At 38.1% G+C, this 25,809-nt stretch overlaps 2 protein-coding genes across 25 annotated transcripts in view; one reads left to right on the top strand and one right to left on the bottom strand.

Moving 5' to 3' along the window:
- pik3c2b (phosphatidylinositol-4-phosphate 3-kinase, catalytic subunit type 2 beta) overlaps nt 1-15,300 on the bottom strand; it is a 64,176-nt gene extending 48,876 nt beyond the window's left edge. Inside the window, exon 1 of one of the 2 annotated variants that reach the window (XM_055183858.2) lies at nt 15,183-15,300. The gene's annotated coding sequence lies outside the window, so the exon portion shown is untranslated. Of the gene's footprint in view, nt 1-14,523; nt 14,785-15,182 lie in introns of those variants that run through there. The other variant, XM_055183857.2, reaches the window with a different exon arrangement.
- Nucleotides 15,301-18,420: 3,120 nt separating this feature from the next.
- Nucleotides 18,421-25,809, top strand: part of nfasca (neurofascin homolog (chicken) a) — a 102,094-nt gene continuing 94,705 nt past the window's right edge. For 11 of the 23 annotated variants that reach the window (XM_073876040.1, XM_073876044.1, XM_073876048.1 and 8 more), the window contains exon 1: nt 18,422-18,670. The gene's annotated coding sequence lies outside the window, so the exon portion shown is untranslated. Of the gene's footprint in view, nt 18,671-25,809 lie in introns of all 23 variants that reach the window. The other 12 variants (XM_073876045.1, XM_073876046.1, XM_073876052.1 and 9 more) reach the window with 3 other exon arrangements.

The following is a 25,809-nucleotide window of genomic DNA, read 5'->3' on the forward strand; positions in this document are numbered from 1 at the left end:
CAGCAGCAATTTAAAGTTATGGTCCCATAAACTTGGTATTTTTGACAATACAGTTAATAGACATTGCATTTTAACCATATTTGAGGTGCTATATCTCAGTTGTCCTCTGGGGTGCGTTTAATATTTCAATGCAGGGTCACAGTCAGTGCTCCTGTCTATCACCATGCCAAACATCAGACTTATTTACAGCAGCATTTTAAAGTTATGGTCCCATAAACTTGGCATTTTTGACAATACAGTTAATAGACATTGCATTTTAACCATATTTGAGGTGCTATATCTCAGTTGTCCTCTGGGGTGCGTTTAATATTTCAATGCAGGGTCACAGTCAGTGCTCCTGTCTATCACCATGCCAAACATCAGACTTATTTACAGCAGCATTTTAAAGTTATGGTCCCATAAACTTGGCAATTTTGACAATACAGTTAATAGACATTGCATTTTAACCATATTTGAGGTGCTAAATCTCAGTTGCCCTCTGGGGTGCGTTTAATATTTCAATGCAGCGTCACACTAAGTCCCCCCGTCTATCACCACGCCAAAAATCCGACCTATTTACTGCAGCATTTTAAAGTTATGGTCCCATAAACTTGCCATTTTTGACAATACAGTTACAGACATTGCATTTTAACCATATTTGCGGTGAAATATCTCAGTTGGCCTCTGGGGTGCGTTTAATATTTCAATGCAGCGTCACACTCAGTGCTCCTGTCTATCAATATACCAAAAATCAGAATAATTTACATCAGCATTTGAAAGTTATGGTCCCATAAACTTGCATTGAAATATTAAACGCACCCCAGAGGACAACTGAGATATAGCACCTCAAATTTGGTTAAAATGCAATGCCTGTAAATGTATTGTCAAAAAATGCCAAGTTTATGTGACCATAACTTTAAAATGCTGCTGTAAATAAGTCTGATGTTTGGCATGGTGATAGACAGGAGCACTGAGTGTGACCCTGCATTGAGTTATTAAACGCACCCCCGAGGCCAACTAAGATATTGGACCTCAAATATGGTTAAAATGCAGTGTCTGTATCTGTATTGTCAAAAATGCCAAGTTTATGGGACCATAACTTTAAAATGCTGCTGTAAATAAGTCTGATTTTTGGTATGGTGATAGGCAGGAGCACTGAGTGTGAAACTGCATTGAGATATTAAACGCACCCCAGAGGCCAACTGAGATATAGCACCTCAAATTTGGTTAAAATGCAGTGTCTGTAACTGTATTGTCAAAAATGCCAAGATTATGGGACCATAACTTTAAAATGCTGCTGTAAATTATTCTGATTTTTGGTATGCTGATTGGCAGGAGTACTGAGTGTGACCTTGCATTGAAATATTAAACGCACCCCAGAGGGCAATTGAGATATAGCACCTCAAATTTGGTTAAAGTGTAATTACTTTAACTGTCTAGTCAAAAATGGCAAGTTTATGGGACCATAACTTTAAAATGCTGCTGTAAATAAGTCTGATTTTTGCTATGGTGATAGACAGGAGCACTGCGTGTGACTTTGCATTGAAATATTGAACGCACCCTAGAGGCTAACTGAGATATTGCACCTCTAATTTGGTTAAAATGCAGTGTCTGTAACTGTCTTGTCAAAAATGGCAAGTTTATGGGACCATAACTTTAAAATCCTGCTGTAAATTATTCTGATCTTTGCTATGGTGATAGACAGGAGCACTGAGTGTGACCCTGCATTGAAATATTAAACGCACCCCAGAGGCCAACTGAGATATTGCACCTCGAATTTGGTTAAAATGCAGTGTCTGTAACTGTCTTGTCAAAAATGGCAAGTTTATGGGACCATAACTTTAAAATGCTGCTGTAAATAAGTCTGATTCTTGCTATGTTGATAGGCAGGAGCACTGAGTGTGACCCTGCATTGAGATATTAAACGCACCCCAGAGGCCAACTGAGATATTGCACCTCAAATATGGTTAAAGTGTAATTACTTTAACTGTCTAGTCAAAAATGGCAAGTTTATGGGACCATAACTTTAAAATGCTGCTGTAAATAAGTCTGATTTTTTGTATGATGATAGGCAGGAGCACTGAGTGTGACCCTGCATTGAAATATTAAACGCACCCCAGAGGCCAACTGAGATATTGCACCTCGAATTTGGTTAAAATGCAGTGTCTGTAACTGTCTTGTCAAAAATGGCAAGTTTATGGGACCATAACTTTAAAATGCTGCTGTAAATAAGTCTGATTCTTGCTATGTTGATAGGCAGGAGCACTGAGTGTGACCCTGCATTGAGATATTAAACGCACCCCAGAGGCCAACTGAGATATTGCACCTCAAATATGGTTAAAATGCAGTGTCTGTATCTGTATTGTCAAAAATGCCAAGTTTATGGGACCATTACTTTAAAATGCTGCTGTAAATTATTCTGATTTTCGCTATGGTGATAGGCAGGAGCACTGAGTGTGACGCTGCATTGAGATATTAAACGCACCCCAGAGGCCAACTGAGATATTGTACCTCAAATTTGGTTAAAATGCAGTGTTTGTAACTGTATTGTAAAAAATGGCAAGTTTATGGGATCATAACTTTAAAATGCTGCTGTAAATAAGTCTGATTTTTGGTATGGTGATAGGCAGGAGCACTGAGTGTGACACTGCATTGAGATATTAAACGCACCCCAAGGCCAACTGAGATATAGCACCTCAAATTTGGTTAAAATGCAGTGTCTGTAACTGTATTGTCAAAAATGCCAAGTTTATGGGACCATAACTTTAAAATGCTGCTGTAAATAAGTCTGATTCTTGCTATGTTGATAGGCAGGAGCACTGAGTGTGACCCTGCATTGAGTTATTAAACGCACCCCAGAGGCCAACTGAGATATTGCACCTCAAATATGGTTAAAATGCAGTGTCTGTATCTGTATTGTCAAAAATGCCAAGTTTATGGGACCATTACTTTAAAATGCTGCTGTAAATTATTCTGATTTTTGCTGTAGTGATAGGCAGGAGCACTGAGTGTGACGCTGCATTGAGATATTAAACGCACCCCAGAGACCAACTGAGATATTGCACCTCTAATTTGGTTAAAATGCAGTGTCTGTAACTGTCTTGTCAAAAATGGCAAGTTTATGGGACCATAACTTTAAAATGCTGCTGTAAATAAGTCTGATTTTTGCTATGGTGGTAGGCAGGAGCACTGAGTGTGACGCTGCATTGAGATATTAAACGCACCCCAGAGGCCAACTGAGATATTGCACCTCAAATATGGTTAAAATGCAGTGTCTGTATCTGTATTGTCAAAAATGCCAAGTTTATGGGACCATTACTTTAAAATGCTGCTGTAAATAAGTCGGATTTTTGCTATGGTGATAGGCAGGAGCACTGAGTGCGACGCTGCATTGAGATATTAAACGCACCCCAGAGACCAACTGAGATATTGCACCTCTAATTTGGTTAAAATGCAGTGTCTGTAACTGTCTTGTCAAAAATGGCAAGTTTATGGGACCATAACTTTAAAATGCTGCTGTAAATAAGTCTGATTTTTGCTATGGTGGTAGGCAGGAGCACTGAGTGTGACGCTGCATTGAGATATTAAACGCACCCCAGAGGCCAACTGAGATATTGCACCTCTAATTTGGTTAAAATGCAGTGGCTGAAACTGTCTTGTCAAAAATGGCAAGTTTATGGGACCATAACTTTAAAATGCTGCTGTAAATTATTCTGATTATTGGTATCGTGATAGGCAGGAGCACTGAGTGTGACTGTGCATTGAAATATTAAACGCACCCCAGAGGGCAACTGAGATATAGCACCTCAAATTTGGTTAAAGTGTAATTACTTTAACTGTCTAGTCAAAAATGGCAAGTTTATGGGACCATAACTTTAAAATGCTGCTGTAAATGAGTCTGATTTTTTGTATGGTGATAGGCAGGAGCACTGAGTGTGACGCTGCATTGAAATATTAAACGCACCCCAGAGGCCAACTGAGATATAGCACCTCAAATTTGGTTAAAATGCAGTGTCTGTAACTGTATTGTCAAAAATGCCAAGTTTATGGGACCATAACTTTAAAATGCTGCTGTAAATAAGTCTGATTCTTGCTATGTTGATAGGCAGGAGCACTGAGTGTGACCCTTCATTGAGTTATTAAACGCACCCCAGAGGCCAACTGAGATATAGCACCTCAAATTTGGTTAAAATGCAGTGTCTGTAACTGTATTGTCAAAAATGCCAAGTTTATGGGACCATTACTTTAAAATGCTGCTGTAAATTATTCTGATTTTTGCTATGGTGATAGGCAGGAGCACTGAGTGTGACTGTGCATTGAAATATTAAACGCACCCCAGAGGGCAACTGAGATACAGCACCTCAAATTTGGTTAAAGTGTAATTACTTTAACTGTCTAGTCAAAAATGGCAAGTTTATGGGACCATAACTTTAAAATGCTGCTGTAAATGAGTCTGATTTTTTGTATGGTGATAGGAAGGAGCACTGAGTGTGACGCTGCATTGAAATATTAAACGCACCCCAGAGGCCAACTGAGATATTGCACCTCTAATTTGGTTAAAATGCAGTGTCTGTAACTGTCTTGTCAAAAATGGCAAGTTTATGGGACCATAACTTTAAAATGCTGCTGTAAATTATTCTGATTCTTGGTATGGTGATAGGCAGGAGCACTGAGTGTGAAGCTGCATTGAGATATTAAACGCACCCCAGAGGCCAACTGAGATATTGCACCTCTAATTTGGTTAAAATGCAGTGTCTGTAACTGTCTTGTCAAAAATGGCAAGTTTATGGAACCATAACTTTAAAATGCTGCTGTAAATAGGTCTGATTCTTGCTATGGTGATAGACAGGAGCACTGAGTGTGACACTGCATTGAGATATTAAACGCACCCCAGAGGCCAACTGAGATATAGCACCTCAAATTTGGTTAAAATGCAGTGTCTGTAACTGTATTGTCAAAAATTCCAAGTTTATGGGACCATAACTTTAAAATACTGCTGTAAATAAGTCTGATTTTTACTATGGTGATAGGCAGGAGTACTGAGTGTGACCCTGCATTGAAATATTAAACGCACCCCAGAGGGCAACTGAGATATAGCACCTCAAATTTGGTTAAAGTGTAATTACTTTAACTGTCTAGTCAAAAATGGCAAGTTTATGGAACCATAACTTTAAAATGCTGCTGTAAATTATTCTGATTTTTGCTATGTTGATAGGCAGGAGCACTGAGTGTGACCCTGCATTGAGTTATTAAACGCACCCCAGAGGTCAACTGAGATATTGCACCTCAAATATGGTTAAAATGCAGTGTCTGTATCTGTATTGTCAAAAATTCCAAGTTTATGGGACCATTACTTAAAAATGCTGCTGTAAATTATTCTGATTTTTGCTATGGTGATAGGCAGGAGCACTGAGTGTGAAGCTGCATTGAGATATTAAACGCACCCCAGAGGCCAACTGAGATATTGCACCTCAAATATGGTTAAAATGCAGTGTTTGTAACTGTATTGTAAAAAATTGCAAGTTTATGGGACCATAACTTTAAAATGCTGCTGTAAATAAGTCTGATTTTTGGTATGGTGATAGGCAGGAGCACTAAGTGTGACACTGCATTGAGATATCAAACGCACCCCAGAGGCCAACTGAGATATAGCACCTCAAATTTGGTTAAAATGCAGTGTCTGTAACTGTATTGTCAAAAATGCCAAGTTTATGGGACCATAACTTTAAAATGCTGCTGTAAATAAGTCTGATTTTTGCTATGGTGATAGGCAGGAGTACTGAGTGTGACCCTGCATTGAAATATTAAACGCACCTCAGAGGGCAACTGAGATATAGCACCTCAAATTTGGTTAAAGTGTAATTACTTTAACTGTCTAGTCAAAAATGGCAAGTTTATGGGACCATAACTTTAAAATGCTGCTGTAAATTATTCTGATTTTTCCTATGGTGATAGACAGGAGCACTGAGTGTGACTCTGCATTGAATAATTAAACGCAACCCAGAGACCAACTGAGATATTGCACCTCTAATTTGGTTAAAATGCAGTGTCTGTAACTGTCTTGTCAAAAATGGCAAGTTTATGGGACCATAACTTTAAAATGCTGCTGTAAATAAGTCGGATTTTTGCTATGGTGATAGGCAGGAGCACTGAGTGTGACCCTGCATTGAGATATTAAACGCACCCCAGAGGCCAACTGAGATATTGCACCTCAAATTTGGTTAAAATGCATTGTCTGTAACTGTATTGTCAAAAATGGCAAGTTTATGGGACCATAACTTTAAAATGCTGCTGTAAATGAGTCTGATTTTTTGTATGATGATAGGCAGGAGCACTGAGTGTGACGCTGCATTGAAATATTAAACGCACCCCAGAGGCCAACTGAGATATTGCACCTCTAATTTGGTTAAAATGCAGTGTCTGTAACTGTCTTGTCAAAAATGGCAAGTTTATGGGACCATAACTTTAAAATGCTGCTGTAAATTATTCTGATTCTTGGTATGGTGATAGGCAGGAGCACTGAGTGTGACACTGCATTGAGATATTAAACGCACCCCAGAGGCCAACTGAGATATAGCACCTCAAATTTGGTTAAAATGCAGTGTCTGTAACTGTCTTGTCAAAAATGGCAAGTTTATGGGACCATAACTTTAAAATGCTGCTGTAAATAGGTCTGATTCTTGCTATGGTGATAGACAGGAGCACTGAGTGTGACACTGCATTGAGATATTAAACGCACCCCAGAGGCCAACTGAGATATAGCACCTCAAATTTGGTTAAAATGCAGTGTCTGTAACTGTATTGTCAAAAATTCCAAGTTTATGGGACCATAACTTTAAAATGCTGCTGTAAATAAGTCTGATTTTTACTATGGTGATAGGCAGGAGTACTGAGTGTGACCCTGCATTGAAATATTAAACGCACCCCAGAGGGCAACTGAGATATAGCACCTCAAATTTGGTTAAAGTGTAATTACTTTAACTGTCTAGTCAAAAATGGCAAGTTTATGGAACCATAACTTTAAAATGCTGCTGTAAATTATTCTGATTTTTGCTATGTTGATAGGCAGGAGCACTGAGTGTGACCCTGCATTGAGTTATTAAACGCACCCCAGAGGTCAACTGAGATATTGCACCTCAAATATGGTTAAAATGCAGTGTCTGTATCTGTATTGTCAAAAATTCCAAGTTTATGGGACCATTACTTAAAAATGCTGCTGTAAATTATTCTGATTCTTGGTATGGTGATAGGCAGGAGCACTGAGTGTGAAGCTGCATTGAGATATTAAACGCACCCCAGAGGCCAACTGAGATATTGCACCTCTAATTTGGTTAAAATGCAGTGTCTGTAACTGTCTTGTCAAAAATGGCAAGTTTATGGGACCATAACTTTAAAATGCTGCTGTAAATAGGTCTGATTCTTGCTATAATGATAGACAGGAGCACTGAGTGTGACACTGCATTGAGGTGTTGAACGCGCCCCGGAGGCCAACTGAGATATAGCACCTCAAATTTGGTTAAAATGCAGTGTCTGTAACTGTATTGTCAAAAATTCCAAGTTTATGGGACCATAACTTTAAAATGCTGCTGTAAATAAGTCTGATTTTTACTATGGTGATAGGAAGGAGCACTGAGTGTGACGCTGCATTGAAATATTAAACGCACCCCAGAGGCCAACTGAGATATTGCACCTCTAATTTGGTTAAAATGCAGTGTCTGTAACTGTCTTGTCAAAAATGGCAAGTTTATGGGACCATAACTTTAAAATGCTGCTGTAAATAGGTCTGATTCTTGCTATGGTGATAGACAGGAGCACTGAGTGTGACACTGCATTGAGATATTAAACGCACCCCAGAGGCCAACTGAGATATAGCACCTCAAATTTGGTTAAAATGCAGTGTCTGTAACTGTATTGTCAAAAATTCCAAGTTTATGGGACCATAACTTTAAAATGCTGCTGTAAATAAGTCTGATTTTTACTATGGTGATAGGCAGGAGTACTGAGTGTGACCCTGCATTGAAATATTAAACGCACCCCAGAGGGCAACTGAGATATAGCACCTCAAATTTGGTTAAAGTGTAATTACTTTAACTGTCTAGTCAAAAATGGCAAGTTTATGGAACCATAACTTTAAAATGCTGCTGTAAATTATTCTGATTTTTGCTATGTTGATAGGCAGGAGCACTGAGTGTGACCCTGCATTGAGTTATTAAACGCACCCCAGAGGTCAACTGAGATATTGCACCTCAAATATGGTTAAAATGCAGTGTCTGTATCTGTATTGTCAAAAATTCCAAGTTTATGGGACCATTACTTAAAAATGCTGCTGTAAATTATTCTGATTTTTGCTATGGTGATGGGCAGGAGCGCTGGGTGTGGCGCTGCATTGAGATATTAAACGCACCCCAGAGGCCAACTGAGATATTGCACCTCAAATATGGTTAAAATGCAGTGTTTGTAACTGTATTGTAAAAAATTGCAAGTTTATGGGACCATAACTTTAAAATGCTGCTGTAAATAAGTCGGATTTTTGGTATGGTGATAGGCAGGAGCACTAAGTGTGACACTGCATTGAGATATCAAACGCACCCCAGAGGCCAACTGAGATATAGCACCTCAAATTTGGTTAAAATGCAGTGTCTGTAACTGTATTGTCAAAAATGCCAAGTTTATGGGACCATAACTTTAAAATGCTGCTGTAAATAAGTCTGATTTTTGCTATGGTGATGGGCAGGAGCACTGAGTGTGGCCCTGCGTTGAAGTGTTGAACGCGCCCCGGAGGGCAGCTGAGATGTGGCGCCTCAAGTTTGGTTAAAGTGTAATTACTTTAACGGTCTAGTCAAAAATGGCAAGTTTATGGGACCATAACTTTAAAATGCTGCTGTAAATTATTCTGATTTTTCCTATGGTGATAGACAGGAGCACTGAGTGTGACTCTGCATTGAATAATTAAACGCAACCCAGAGGCCAACTGAGATATTGCACCTCTAATTTGGTTAAAATGCAGTGTCTGTAACTGTCTTGTCAAAAATGGCAAGTTTATGGGACCATAACTTTAAAATGCTGCTGTAAATAAGTCGGATTTTTGCTATGGTGATAGGCAGGAGCACTGAGTGTGACCCTGCATTGAGATATTAAACGCACCCCAGAGGCCAACTGAGATATTGCACCTCAAATTTGGTTAAAATGCATTGTCTGTAACTGTATTGTCAAAAATGCCAAGTTTATGGGACCATAACTTTAAAATGCTGCTGTAAATAAGTCTGATTTTTGCTATGGTGATAGGCAGGAGCACTGAGTGTGACCCTGCATTGAGATATTAAACGCACCCCAGAGGCCAACTGAGATATTGCACCTCTAATTTGGTTAAAATGCAGTGTCTGAAACTGTCTTGTCAAAAATGGCAAGTTTATGGGACCATAACTTTAAAATGCTGCTGTAAATTATTCTGATTATTGGTATCGTGATAGGCAGGAGCACTGAGTGTGACTGTGCATTGAAATATTAAACGCGCCCCGGAGGGCAGCTGAGATGTGGCGCCTCAAGTTTGGTTAAAGTGTAATTACTTTAACGGTCTAGTCAAAAATGGCAAGTTTATGGGACCATAACTTTGAAATGCTGCTGTAAATAAGTCTGATTTTTTGTATGATGATAGGCAGGAGCACTGAGTGTGACTGTGCATTGAAATATTAAACGCACCCCAGAGGGCAACTGAGATATAGCACCATAAATTTGATTAAAGTGCAGTGTCTGTTACTGTATTGCGAAAAATGCCAAGATTATGGGACCATATCTTTAAAATGCTGCTGTAAATTATTCTGATTATTGGTATCGTGATAGGCAGGAGCACTGAGTGTGACTGTGCATTGAAATATTAAACGCACCCCAGAGGGCAACTGAGATATAGCACCTCAAATTTGGTTAAAGTGTAATTACTTTAACTGTCTAGTCAAAAATGGCAAGTTTATGGGACCATAACTTTAAAATGCTGCTGTAAATTATTCTGATTTTTCCTATGGTGATAGACAGGAGCACTGAGTGTGACTCTGCATTGAATAATTAAACGCAACCCAGAGGCCAACTGAGATATTGCACCTCTAATTTGGTTAAAATGCAGTGTCTGTAACTGTCTTGTCAAAAATGGCAAGTTTATGGGACCATAACTTTAAAATGCTGCTGTAAATAAGTCGGATTTTTGCTATGGTGATAGGCAGGAGCACTGAGTGTGACCCTGCATTGAGATATTAAACGCACCCCAGAGGCCAACTGAGATATTGCACCTCAAATTTGGTTAAAATGCATTGTCTGTAACTGTATTGTCAAAAATGCCAAGTTTATGGGACCATAACTTTAAAATGCTGCTGTAAATAAGTCTGATTTTTGCTATGGTGATAGGCAGGAGCACTGAGTATGACCCTTCATTGGGTTATTGAACGCGCCCCGGAGGCCAGCTGAGATGTTGCGCCTCTGGTTTGGTTGAAGTGCAGTGTCTGAAACTGTCTTGTCAAAAATGGCAAGTTTATGGGACCATAACTTTAAAATGCTGCTGTAAATTATTCTGATTATTGGTATCGTGATAGGCAGGAGCACTGGGTGTGACTGTGCATTGAAATATTAAACGCACCCCAGAGGGCAACTGAGATATAGCACCTCAAATTTGGTTAAAGTGTAATTACTTTAACTGTCTAGTCAAAAATGGCAAGTTTATGGAACCATAACTTTAAAATGCTGCTGTAAATTATTCTGATTTTTGCTATGTTGATAGGCAGGAGCACTGAGTGTGACCCTGCATTGAGTTATTAAACGCACCCCAGAGGTCAACTGAGATATTGCACCTCAAATATGGTTAAAATGCAGTGTCTGTATCTGTATTGTCAAAAATTCCAAGTTTATGGGACCATTACTTAAAAATGCTGCTGTAAATTATTCTGATTTTTGCTATGGTGATAGGCAGGAGCACTGAGTGTGAAGCTGCATTGAGATATTAAACGCACCCCAGAGGCCAACTGAGATATTGCACCTCAAATATGGTTAAAATGCAGTGTTTGTAACTGTATTGTAAAAAATTGCAAGTTTATGGGACCATAACTTTAAAATGCTGCTGTAAATAAGTCGGATTTTTGGTATGGTGATAGGCAGGAGCACTAAGTGTGACACTGCATTGAGATATCAAACGCACCCCAGAGGCCAACTGAGATATAGCACCTCAAATTTGGTTAAAATGCAGTGTCTGTAACTGTATTGTCAAAAATTGCAAGTTTATGGGACCATAACTTTAAAATGCTGCTGTAAATAAGTCGGATTTTTGCTATGGTGATAGGCAGGAGTACTGAGTGTGACCCTGCATTGAAATATTAAACGCACCCCAGAGGGCAACTGAGATATAGCACCTCAAATTTGGTTAAAGTGTAATTACTTTAACTGTCTAGTCAAAAATGGCAAGTTTATGGGACCATAACTTTAAAATGCTGCTGTAAATTATTCTGATTTTTCCTATGGTGATAGACAGGAGCACTGAGTGTGACTCTGCATTGAATAATTAAACGCAACCCAGAGGCCAACTGAGATATTGCACCTCTAATTTGGTTAAAATGCAGTGTCTGTAACTGTCTTGTCAAAAATGGCAAGTTTATGGGACCATAACTTTAAAATGCTGCTGTAAATAAGTCGGATTTTTGCTATGGTGATAGGCAGGAGCACTGAGTGTGACCCTGCATTGAGATATTAAACGCACCCCAGAGGCCAACTGAGATATTGCACCTCAAATTTGGTTAAAATGCATTGTCTGTAACTGTATTGTCAAAAATGCCAAGTTTATGGGACCATAACTTTAAAATGCTGCTGTAAATAAGTCTGATTTTTGCTATGGTGATAGGCAGGAGCACTGAGTGTGACCCTGCATTGAGATATTAAACGCACCCCAGAGGCCAACTGAGATATTGCACCTCTAATTTGGTTAAAATGCAGTGTCTGAAACTGTCTTGTCAAAAATGGCAAGTTTATGGGACCATAACTTTAAAATGCTGCTGTAAATTATTCTGATTATTGGTATCGTGATAGGCAGGAGCACTGAGTGTGACTGTGCATTGAAATATTAAACGCACCCCAGAGGGCAACTGAGATATAGCACCTCAAATTTGGTTAAAGTGTAATTACTTTAACTGTCTAGTCAAAAATGGCAAGTTTATGGGACCATAACTTTAAAATGCTGCTGTAAATGAGTCTGATTTTTTGTATGATGATAGGCAGGAGCACTGAGTGTGACGCTGCATTGAAATATTAAACGCACCCCAGAGGCCAACTGAGATATTGCACCTCTAATTTGGTTAAAATGCAGTGTCTGTAACTGTCTTGTCAAAAATGGCAAGTTTATGGGACCATAACTTAAAAATGCTGCTGTAAATTATTCTGATTTTTGGTATGGTGATAGGCAGGAGCACTGAGTGTGATTGTGCATTGAAATATTAAATGCACCCCAGAGGGCAACTGAGATATAGCACCATAAATTTGATTAAAGTGCAGTGTCTGTTACTGTATTGCGAAAAATGCCAAGATTATGGGACCATATCTTTTAAGTGCTGCTGTAAATAAGTCTGATGTTTGGCATGGCGATAGAAAGGGGCACCGAGTGCGACCCTGCACTGAAACATCAAACGCACCCCAGAGGGCAACCGGGACACAGCACCTCAAATACGGTTTAAAATGCAATGTCCATCAACTGCACTGTCAAAATTACCAAGTTTATGTGACCACAACTTCAAAAAGCTGCTGCAAATAAGTCCGATCTTTGGCACTGTGATAGACGTTTGGACTCAGTGTGACGCTGCATTGAAATATTAAACACACCCCAGAGGGCAACTGAGATATTGCATCTCAAATATGGTTAAAATGCAGTGTCTGTAACTGTATTGTCAAAAATGCCAAGTTTATGGGACCATAACTTTAAAATGTTCCTGTAAATAAATCAGATTTTTTCACGAAGATAGACAGCAGCACTGGGTGTGACCCTGCAGTGAAAGTTTAAACGCACCCCAGAAAGCAGCTCAGATATAGTGCCAACAACTGAGCTGACAATGCAATTCGTCTTTAAAGTAATTTGAGAGTGCTATGTAATAAGAAATAATTTGTTTAATAAATGCACATTAAGTTTGATGTTGTGTCATTACGTCTTGTAAAGTATAAACAGCTACAATAAGTATCAGAGAACCAGAATCAAAATAAGCTTTATTTGCCAATTATGCACACTTGCACAAGAAATGTATTTTAGTTTGGTACTTACAGACAAACAGTGTATAGATAAACAGCAAATAGCAACATTTAATGTAAAATTTGAAATTAAAACAAATAATATAGATAAGAAGCAAGTGAGAGAGTTATTTACAAATATCTATAGGTACTGTATATAAAACTGTATATGATGTATATTGTACTGTGTATTTGCACAGTTTACCCTGTTAAACCCTAGTGTGGGATATTGCACTATACAATACTGCATTTTAAAACAGCAAGGTCGGAGCAAATGTGCTACTGTAACTGCTTAAGGTGAAGATGTCTTGTGGAAAAAAAATTCTGGCACAGTAAATTTGAAAATGTTGAGAGGGAGTGATAGGGGCTCTTCAGGAAATCTACTCTCATCTCCACAGTTTGAACCAGCCAGCCTCACTTCTGTAGTAGATTCATCATTTCTAGAGTCATCTGCAAACATCAAACAAACACACACACACACACACACACACACACACACACACACACACGCACACACGCACACACGCAAGCAAGCAAGCACACACGCACCCGTGCGCCCGCACACATACATACCCTCGCGCACTCTCTCTCTCTTTCTCTCACACACACACACACACACACACACACACACACACACACACACACACACACACACACACACACACACACACACACACACACACCCGCGTGCTCACACACACACAAATGCACGCACCCGCGAGCACACGCATACTCGCAAGCACGCCCGCGCGCGCGCACACACACACACACACACACACACACACACACAGACGCACAACCACACACACGCATATCCACACACACACACACACACACACACACACACCCACACACACACGCAAGCACCCACACAAACATCACAAAGACATATATATTAAGATGATCCATTAATGCAATCCAAAGATGACACGTTTAACAATGTAAATTTACAACATATTAGTGTATCTTTACATTCTGACTATCCGTGTTCTTTCATAACTCTGTTATTCTGTTTATTTTCAAATGTATATTACTCTCACAGTAACAAAAGAAACATGATCACTCAAAACAGCACGAATAAGAGATATTGCGCTACGGTCCCTAAGCTGTGCGTGAAAAAGAAACTGCAAACGCGGAAGGGTCGCGTCTTTTAAGGTGGAACGAAAAGCGTCAATAAGAAGCTGCGAATAAGAAGCTAGATTCAGCCTCGTAGGAAATTGTCAGTAAACGTCTTTAAAACTGTCAAATGTTTAAAAACACGAATAGGATGCAAATTAAAGAGAAACGTTCACCACATACCGTGTGCACGGTCTCTTCAGCGTTTATGTCATAGTCCTCCTCGTGTATTACCGAGGTGGTCGGTGTGCTGAAGTGTTGTTTGCTTATAAATCCCAATCAGGCGGCGGTTTCCAGTGCACGGTGATAAAAATCGCGTATTACTCAGACAAAAATCATAAGCGTGTTTCTGTTAATCCATATGATACACGCGCTCTTTCCTCTCGCGCGGTCGTCTGACCGGGTTGTGTGATTCGATGTGTTCGACTTCACGAGGTGCTGCGCAGCCGCAGACTGATAAGCGAACGACACCAGAGTACCGCGAGATTATACGCCCAGCAATCGCTCTCGCGGTACTGTGATGTCATACACCGTACAGTCTGCGCAAATTGTCTTAACATGAAATCGAACACACCTATTCACTTGCTCACTGTGGCTTTCGGCTTTTTCACAGTCAAATCTCACGACACGTCGCTTCAGATAGTTTGATAGAAGCTATGGCGGTCTCTATTGGACCACACAGGTAACAGCATCCTATAGGCCTAATGCCTGACAGACACCGCAGTGGTATAATTTTTTTGTATGCATATTAAACTTGAACTAATTACTAAGGTTATTAAAACATGAGATTTATAAAACTGTACGGCTTTATAATTACCAGAACTAGGGTATAAAACATTTACCTGTCGCTGTCTTAGTGAAAACACTCTTCACATAGGGCGTTCCCATTTTCGAAGATGCTAGTCTCGTAGGCAATATAAGTGTGTTTATAATTATCACCAGGATTGAATAAAGTAAGTTGAATTTTCTAAGTTTGAGTGATTCTCTGAAGAAGCACTAAAATATAAAGGCCTCTGATGACACTCTTATGGTGACACTCCTCTTACATGAAACTACAGCGCCATCTTTTGGTTAGACCCTTTGTCTATCCCATAAACAGCTGACACCATTTATTAAATTGATTAACATGGTTTGCTAATTACTAACCATACATCTAATTGTCTAAATAGAAAAACAAGCTGTTTAGTTTATAAATGTGTTAAATTATTTATGCTTGATATAATTGTCTCACGTGTATGTAGATACAATATTGTGTTAGGCCTACTATAGTAATCAAATGATATATAGTGAGGGGGTGTGTAGTTTTTTAAAGTATCAAAGTAACACTAAGGGTTTTTTTTGTAGCCTATTTTACATTTTTAGGCCAAAATAAATGGTATGGTAATAAAAAATATGGCGCAGTCAGTATTAGTCCCACTGTAATCCTTTTTATGACCACTAGAGGCATCGTATCCCCAAAAACTAAAGTGCACTTGTGCTGTGCAGTAGCCTGCGTAGACAATTTTGCAAGATATTGGTCCAGAAGCACTTACTGTTTCAGTTTTTAACACTGAACAAAATATTAATATTATTTAATATTAGAATATAATACAACCAACTGAAAATTTGGAACTGTATCAAAATGTAAAATAAATTTGAACTAAAAAACTTAAAAACAACAGGAAGTGCTTCTGGACCAGTGCAAAATAGTCTATAGCAGATATCTTCAACCTTTTTTTAGGCCAAGGACCCCTTAATGGATAGAGAGGAGAAGCAGGAACCCCCAGTACATGTATCAAATCAAATTATGGATTTACATACCTTTTTATGACAGTTACATTACAAAAATATAATAATGATAATATTTTGTATACACAAATACTTACTTAACTTACTACATAAAATTTGAAATTTACTGACTATATTTAAATGAAGGTTCCCCATTTTAATCAAGTTTTATATAATTTTATATGGGAACCATAATTTCAATCAAGTTTTATTATTTCTCTTATTAGACTTTTAATGCATTTTTGTTGGATGCCTAGATGGTGCCCCCGGCACCAGGGGAGTTGGTACCCCACGCACACTCTGCGTTGAATGCAATGTATAATCTTGTACAAACTAATGTATGTGCAAACATTAAAAGCAAAGTACTGAGCACTGTTAATATGTATTCCAGACAGACATCACGGCAAACTTTGTCAGTGTCTGACATATTTGTGTGTAATGTGGGAATTGCAGTGCAGCTCTTTGTCTTCAAGGTTTAGTATGCAGGATTGACTTTTGTAAGACTGAAACCACAACTGCAGGCTGCATACAAGATTAGATTTCCAAGCCTTCCAGTAAATTCCCAGTAGAACTTCTTGAGACTACTGTGCACCCATTTTAGTGCTAATACAAAACTGTGTACCGGCAAATAAAATATGTTTCAAATGTTTGTTTATTTTAAACCTAAAGTGCTATATCAGAGGATAACAGTATCAGGAAAACACATACTCACCTCACTTTAACATTGCTAAATTAAAAAATGGCCGTAAATTCAACAGTAAAATACTGCATAAATGCTACAGAATAAAACCGTATTTCACAAAACATGTGATAATCGTAGAATTCACTGTGAAAAACTGTAATTAGTTTTACAGATTAAGACCTTAAATTTAACAGGTAAAACCATCAAAATATGGTTTATTGCAGTAAAATTAACAATATACTGTATTACCATAAAAATGAAAAAAAAAAATCTTGAGCAATTTCAGCGTAATATTTATGACATTATGCGTTATTGATGTAACATGTTAATTATGTAGCCTAGAAAAATAACTTGATACATGTATGACATTTATTCTATACAAACTATTAAAACTATAGTTTAAATATATTTTCAGTATTTTTTTATTATATAATGTTTGTTTTTGGTATCTCAATCTAAAATGGCAGGCATGGCAACTGTCCATACGAATAATCAGTTTTATTATTATTTTACCTGTTAAAATGGTGTTGGAATTAGAATATCAGTAGTTGCTGGGATGTTAGGATAATTGAAAAACTTTTGTCCAACAATTTGGATGTTCTCAAATGTCAAGGTACAAACGTAATCATATGCCTTTTTATTAAGAAGTAATATAAACATGACATCACATCATCAATAGCTACTTAAATGAAATGACTGCTAATGTAATAACTTTCTGTGTCAGGTGGTACAACCAATGTAAAACAACAACAACAAAAAACATGCTATTTTAGCAAACACATTTTAATTGTATTTAAAAAATATATTTATTAATTTGATATCACACAATATTCCAGCACCCAAGCAGCTCTGTTAAATGTAAATTCATTGTAAAGGTCAGGTGGTGCAACCAAAAAGTCAAAGGGTGCAACTGATGAATGTTCCTTAGAAATAAAAAACATTAAGCAAAATAATTTTAATAAGATGATAATTTTGGTAATAATTTTAGCTTTAATAAATGCAAGCTAATGTTGTCGGTAATACTTTTTAAATTCTTCTTCTTAAATGTATAGTTCTTAAATGTTAGTTTTATGATAAAGCTATTTAACACTTTAAGGGGCGGTTTCCCGGACAGGGATTAGACTAGTCCTAGACTAAAATAAGCGTAAGAGCTGTCCAAACTGAAAACAACTTGCACTGACATATCTTAAAATACATAAGTGCTCTTTATTTTGCCTCAAAATGCACGTCAGTAATTTTGTAGTAAGGCATGTTTGTTAAAACTAGTTATATTTCCTAATTAAACTAAGGCCTAGTCCTGGTTTAAACTAATCCCTGTCCGGGAAACACCCCAATAACTATTTTCAGGATTATACATTTTAAATCAGGATGACACAGCGCATAAAAATTATCTGGCAAATAGACAATGATTGGTTGTACCACCTGACACATTTTGAATGGCAATATCAAAAATATTTTGAAAGAAATTATAAAAATGTGCTAAAAAAGTTATTCAATAAACAAAACTTTTGAAACACATCGTTCCTGACTAAAAATATGAATTACGTTAATTTTTAATACATTTTTAGGAGCTTGTTTTGTCATTGACTTTATTCACGTGATGCTACATGCTTTGCGTTGTTGAAGTGCAGCATGAATGCAGATTATGCGCGCGCTTCTATGACACCTGTCCAGCCGTAATCGGAGTCGCGCCCTATCCCGAAACACTCTTCCCTACAGACAGGAGCGAGCGTGGGAAGCGGGTGCGCGCTCTGCTGAAACGGACTCACGGACAGAGAGAAGCGAGGAGGGATATTACCAACCTTGTACCGCATTACCCGACAGCAACTGGATGCACCAAGCCAGACTGCATCATATGTGGCCAAACCAGCAGCAACACAGGTAAGAAAAAACAGCTATCATAACGTTGACACATGTCGTTTAACGCGAATTACAAGCAGTTGGCGTTGTTATAACAGACTGGCAGAGGAAAACACGAGATTTGCGATTTCTTTAATGATGGTGTTGCTCCAGTAAACACGAGCCGCGTAATCCTCGTGTGTTTCAGCCTCTCTGCGCATCTCCATGCGGTCTTATGTCTCCTGCTCTGCGCAAATGACGACAGCCTTTTAAAAATGAAGATGCTGGCAGTGTCTGATAGATATAAATAAACGCAGCTTCACATTGATTCACAAGCTAATAAATGTTGCTTTTTAAAGCAGTTAGCCTAGTTGGTTCTGAGGCCGATGCTGCCGCATGTTGGGCAAAGATGCTGCAAGGAGTGTAACTGTCATCGCACCATCCAGCGGGAATTTTTTGCAATTCACATTATTTTAGCTCAAGGATGTTGTGAAACAGTAAATCCTTGTGTTGGTAATGCAAATGATGCATTATAATATAATTTGCTATCTGTATCTTTTAGGATGTGTGAGCTTGGCCTGTGTGAATAGGTAACCTTCTATCATCATGGGGTTTAGAAGGCTAACTGTGATATTTGGTAATGACATACCGGTAGTCACAAATATACAGTATTGTTTTGTGTTTTTATAATGGGCGTGTAAATGATTGGATGAAATGTCATAGGCCTAAACCACATCCGGTAAGAACTAATTTTGTCCATCCATCTATCCTTCATCCATATGTCCTTGTGGATAAAGCGAAGGTCCACTCTGTTTTACAGTGTAGAGAACAGATGAATATTAATCCGTAGGTTGGCTTTAAGGGAATAAGTTATTCTTTTTGATCTTTGACTTTGTTTATAGATCAGCAAAAGGAAAGTTTTCATTTTTAATCTTTGACTGCAACATAGAAAGTGAGAAAGTTTTAACTCATTTTCCATCATGAATTAAAGATGCAAAGCTGCCCACATTAGATAATATCTGTGGCCATGTGACCTGGCCTGAGCCCATTTTCCCACTAAGTTGGACAATGGTCTGAATGATTCAGAGATGTACATGACATCACTCTATTCAGCGGGTTCACCATACTGTTTTTCAATCGTTTGTGCAGGTATTTTCCATAGAGCACTAACTCAGCAGTTGTGAAATGTGATCTGTATTGTCCAATCCTAACCGTTGGCAACCAGACAAAAAATGTGGCTACTCTAAAGAAATGTGTAACAACTCGCGTAATGGGGCATGACATGCACATTAAGAATATTAAGAAGATTTATTTTACTGTTTGTATACAATAATTCAACTGCATCAAGTTCACTTACACTGTAAAATTTCACTTTTAGTTCATGTCTGTCTTCAAGTTGCAGTCTCTTGAACTCACCACTAGATGCTGATATTTGACTTTTTTCCATTGGTGCATAAATATTGAGTTGGTATAAGCTTGTGTTTTGTATAAACCAGCCAAGAGGGTTGGCCGTAAACACCTCCACATGCTTTTACCCCCACCCCCTCCCTTACCTACAGCGGTATTTTCTGCCATATGGCTAATTTTGAAGAAATCCTTTAATTTGGCAACCCTTGATAAAGCAGTCCTGTGGATGCTCATACTGAGGATGCAATTAAAACGGCATTAGAGGAACCTGCTATTCTTTCCTAGGCCCTTCTGTCTTTTTTTAAAGTGCATAGTTTTTGTTAAATGAATGTAAATAACTCTTGTAATAATACCCGATGATGCGTCCCTTTCTACATAATATACATATGTCTTGTTTGCATAGAAATAAGGCCAAAACGTGATAGATCGGTCTCACATCCTTTCATTCCAATAATAGCATTCCCTTCTTCCCTCACCTCCATACTGCATCTCAAATTCACCATCTCTCAGGTTTCCCACACTGCAATGGGATGCTTACCTTTTACTTTTCTGGCTGTTGTTTCCAGTGGTGCTATTTTTAGCTATGAAACAGCAGCTTTTTATGAAACGATAAGACCAAAACATTTTTTTTTTTTTGTAGAGCAGTGTGTTTTAGGAGATGGGCTGTGTTAAAAATTGTTATAGCTGCTAAGGTGCTCTTCGCCTTGGTTCGGTTAAGGCAGTTAATAGTTATGGATTTCAGACTGGAGTAAAACAGGAAGGGTGGATGACTAGCTACATCTTTATAGATTTTTGTTTTTTCAGTCCAATGAAGTTGCTAAAAGAAGCCTTACTGCGATAGGTTATAAAATGTTTTAAATAACCATTGTAGGTAATTATCTGATGATTAACGTTCCCGATCTGCTTTATTCCGCTGTCACTCATGATTTTCATGAGATGCAGCAGATATTGGTTAATATAATTATAGAGAAATAACGCATGCATCTCGATCCCTGAACTCGAATCCTTATTAAGGTCTTCCTGTTCCTGTCTAATGCAGTTACCCCATATTTAACCATGGCTCAGTAGTTTAATAAAATGTACGACATTGTCTGTATTTGTATCGTCACACCCTCAACCAAAGTGCAGTATCAGTCGTCCTCTCATGTTTTGTTTGATGTGCGTTAGTGCTCACCTCTGCCTTTTCGGGAATTACTTTTCATGATGACTGTGTTTTTGATGTACAACATCAAAGCTTTGCAAGTTGTAGTGTATTGTGTTTTTATCCTCATTCTTTCCAAAACATGGCACCATTTTGTTCATATGGTGATCGGTATGTTGTATTTTGATATGCACAAACTGTAATAAAAGCATTTTAATTCAGCAGATTTATAGGTGCACTAATAAAACACTCGAATTTTGTAGCTGTGCTGTCTCACCCGGTGACTTTGAGTGGGGTGTACAAGGTGCCCTCAGCCCTGCAGGCTGCCCACTGGTTCTCTGAACCCATCAGCCCTGCACCTGCAGATGTTTGAAGCAGGGGGTCATTCGTATGCATCAGGGACCGAGCTCCCTACCCCCAAGGATTGCTGTAATAAATAAATTGCATAAATTGAGCATGGGGTAGTACAGTAAAGACAGTAATGAGACTAATAATGGACACTTTGGCTTATGTAATGTAATTAGAAAAATTAGTTTATTTTTTATGCATTTGGCAAATGCTTTTATCTACAGTGCATTTTTAGATATGCATTATTATCAGTAGGTGTGTTCCCTAGGATCAAACCTGTGACCTATGTGCTGCTAATGCAACCAGAAACACAAAGTTATGTTGTTACATTCAAATTATGCATCTGAAAGATACTTTTTTATAGAGCTACACAATGCTACGAGCACTCCCTGTTTATCCTTTGATTGTTATTTTCAAATATTTATTTTTAACATGATGATTTTTTGACACTGGACGTGTATGGTGTTTTATTTAAAAGGCCCGCAGAAGAAGTCAGTCTGCAATATTGTTTCATTGTTAGCTATCAGACAAAAGACATCAGAGGAAATCTTTATTGTGTTGACATAAGAGTAACATTGTACATATCAAACATTATATTGAAATAGGGTAGATGATCCCTTTGATGACTTGTTTGAGTGTTTCATTTACAGTATTGTTAATGTCTGAAAGCAGGAAATCTTTATAGAAAGCTTCTTTTCTTTAAAGCTGCAGTTCAGACCCTATGGCTCCATTGAAGTCTTTTGGGAGCTGTTGTGTAGGCTGAAAGCCATTTAAAGTCATTGAACGACAGATGTTTGAGGTCCCAAAGTCACACATTGTATGGTGTACATTAGTTGAAATGTGTAACCATTAACTAGACAGTGAGAGAACTAGTAGCAGGTATGTGTAATCCTTTGTAAAAGGCACAGTTCTAATGAGGTAACGCTGTTTTTTGGAGGGGGGGTTGGCCAATACATGCGTATCATATTTAAGGAACATTCAACTTTTTTTTGAAAATATGCTAATTTTTCAACTCCCCTAGAGTTAAAAATTTGATTGTTAACGTTTTGGAATCCATTCAGCTGATATCCGGGTCTGGCGCTAGCACTTTTAGCATAGCTTAGCACAATCCATTGAATCTGATTAGACCATTAGCATCGTGCTCAAAAATAGAGTTTTTAAACAGGAAAAAAATATTTTTCCTATTTAAAACTTGACTCTTCTGTAGTGACATCCTGTATTAAGAACGACGGAAAATTAAAAGTTGCAATTTTCTAGGCAGATATGGCTAGGAACTATACTCTAATTCTGGCGTAATAATCAAGGACTTTGCTGCTGTAACATGGCTGCAGCAGGCGTAGTGATATTACGCACTGCCCGAAAATAGTCTTCTTGGTTACTTTCAATAGCAGGGGACTTTTCGGGCACTGCTTAATATCACTACGCTGAAAATAGTCAACTTGGTTACTTTCAATAGCAGGGGACTGTTTTCGGGCACTGCGTAATATTACTACGCCTGCTGCCGCCATGTTACAGCAGCAAAGTCCTTGATTATTGAGTGATGTAAAATAAATCCACATTAGAGTAAAAAATGAGAGTGCAGAAAGTTTGCATTTTTATTTTTTAAACAAACTTGTAAAATAAGTATCTTTTTAAAACCATAGCAAAATCATTCTTTAACAGATTAAAGATCACATAAGTTTGTTTAATAGAAAATCAATAGCCCTCTGATCATATTAGTAATGGAGTCATCTGATATGACACATTCTCACATCACAGCTTGTTCCATGGCGGTGGAGGTGGGGTCTCCATTAGATACTTGTATATCCCACGGGATCACAGACAGCCAGCAAGCTCTGGAATCTCCCCATCACAACCTGGATCAGTTAAGTCAAAATACCCGTTGTCCCAAAACAATGAAAAAACGTGAAACAATCTATGATTTTGCCAAAGGGATACTATAATGGATATCTTTGGCTATGTCATTTCCCTGCGTGTCAGTATAAGGTGTGGTCATGTGAAACTGCTTTGGACTATGCAAAGTATATGGGACACAGAAATCTATAATCTGGTTTCACTAGAACGGTAACGGTTATTGTGACAAGCAAACAGCGACGAGTTTTGTGAATAAGGCACAATTAATAAAAAGCTTAATTTACATAGATTTATGTTTTAAAAAAAATCTGTGAAATCCAGGCTAAAGTTTCATCTATTTCTGAGATTATGAACATCAAAGTTTGATTTCTCTCATTAAAGGGATAGTTCACTTTAAAATGAAAATTCTGTCATCATTTACTCATCCTCATGTTGTTTTAAACCTGTATGAATTTCTTTTTTCTGATGAACACAAAAGAAGATATTTTGATAAATGATGGTAAACACACAGCAGTAAGTGACCATTGACTTCCATAGTAGGAATAAAAAATATGATGGAATTTAATGGGTATAGCGTCAAATGTGTGCTTTCCATCATTTATCAAAATATTTTCTTCATCATTTATCACAATACTTCCAAAATATTTTTTTACTACTATGGAAATCAATGGACACTATATGCTGTGTGTTTACAATCATTTCTCAAAATATCTTCTTTTGTGTTCATCAGAAAAAATAAATTCAAACAGGTTTAGAACAACATGAGGATGATAAATGATGACAGAATTTTCATTTTTGGGTGAACTATCCCTTTAATTTCACATTTTAATCTTTGACATGATCTTATTTAGAAAAAATGTCAAGGTTATATTTTAACAGAATGGCCGTTACATTATAATATGTAGGTTGTTATATATAGAAAACCAAAAATAACTAGCTGAGTTTTCATTGTCAGGATCGCATGTTGTTTATAGAATTGTGTAGCGATTATGTGATGTCCTAATTCAAATATGTGTTAACAACAACAAGCCACCTTTATAGACATAGTTAATATCGAGGTCATCGTTGAGAGAAGATGTTTTCGTCATCGCTTACTTCCACCACATACAGTATATCATAACCACATATAATCTGCTATAGACCTGTCTGTCAGACGAAATTGGCTAGTGTGTTCTTGTTAGTGGTTTCAGATAGTGTGTAAAGACTGCCGTTAAGTCGCTAGGGACATTTAGCTCAGGGATATTAGTGATATGATTCTTCATTTATGTCAAAATCTTGTACAGCCACCCTGCAATTACTGTGAGATTGTGCTTTCAAAAGTCTCATGCAGTCACAGAACAAAATGATGTGAAAAAATGAAGACTCATTCGTTTTGGGAAACCCGAGCCCCGGGGCTTGAGGCGAGGGAGAGAGGTGTCAGAAAAGAGAACAGACTTTGTCCTCATGTGTCATGTGTTTGTGTGTGTATCTGGGGAGGGACCGTGGTGCTTTGGAGGTGGGGGGGAGGACTCACGCTGGATGAGTATCATTTGACAGCTGATGGCAAGAAGCTTGACTGAGCCTTTAAAAAACAATAAAAAATAGGCGAGAAAGGGACAAGAGACGACAGTCTGTTACAGCGTTGACACAAACGTGTCCTTTCCCTCTCGCTCTCTCTTCCTTCCCAATTTCTCCCGTTATAAGCAGATGGGCAGTGGGGGCCGGGGTAAGCAGCTTCTTGGAGTCTGGCGTGGTGTCCATTGTGGGCTTTTGATATTTAAACTCGTCCTCTTGGGCCCTCAGGGGCCACCCGATTGTCTCTATTGTTAAGAAAAAAGTGGGGCAAGAAAGAGAAATAAAGAGCGGGGGATCAAATTGACACAAAAGGGGAGGGAATGATCGGTAAGATTAAAAAATGAAGAAAATGATCTTTGAATGACAGTTCTTTCTGGTTTGGACAGATTTGTAGTGCAGTGTTTTGGACGATGTGCTAAATATGGCAAGAGAAGCATCGAAAGAAAGATCAAAAATGTATGTGTACAGTATGTGGGTCAGGTTGTGCCTACAATTCAGGTCATGGATTTGATCCCAGGGAACATACATACTGATAAAATATGTATGTGTATAGCATGCACTGTAAGTCATTTAGGATAAAAGCAAGTGCAAAAATAATGAGTTCAGACACTTCACTTCAGTCAAAAATGAGATAATAATATTAACCCAATGCTATTGGCACATATTATATGTTTGGCATACCTTTGCTTAAAATCCGCTTAATCCCGGCCTCAGGCCATTCAGAATTTCCAGTTTGTTGGCAGAATCTATTAAGAGGCAGATAAAAAATGCTTATTTACAAGAAACATGTCAGACGCAAAAAATTTTTTTGAGCTGTTGAAATGTAAATGTACAATTTTGGAACCAGATACCCACAAGTATATTGAAAGCAATCACT

Source organism: Misgurnus anguillicaudatus, chromosome 14 (assembly GCF_027580225.2).
Source record: "Misgurnus anguillicaudatus chromosome 14, ASM2758022v2, whole genome shotgun sequence".
Classification (NCBI taxonomy): domain Eukaryota; kingdom Metazoa; phylum Chordata; class Actinopteri; order Cypriniformes; family Cobitidae; genus Misgurnus; species Misgurnus anguillicaudatus.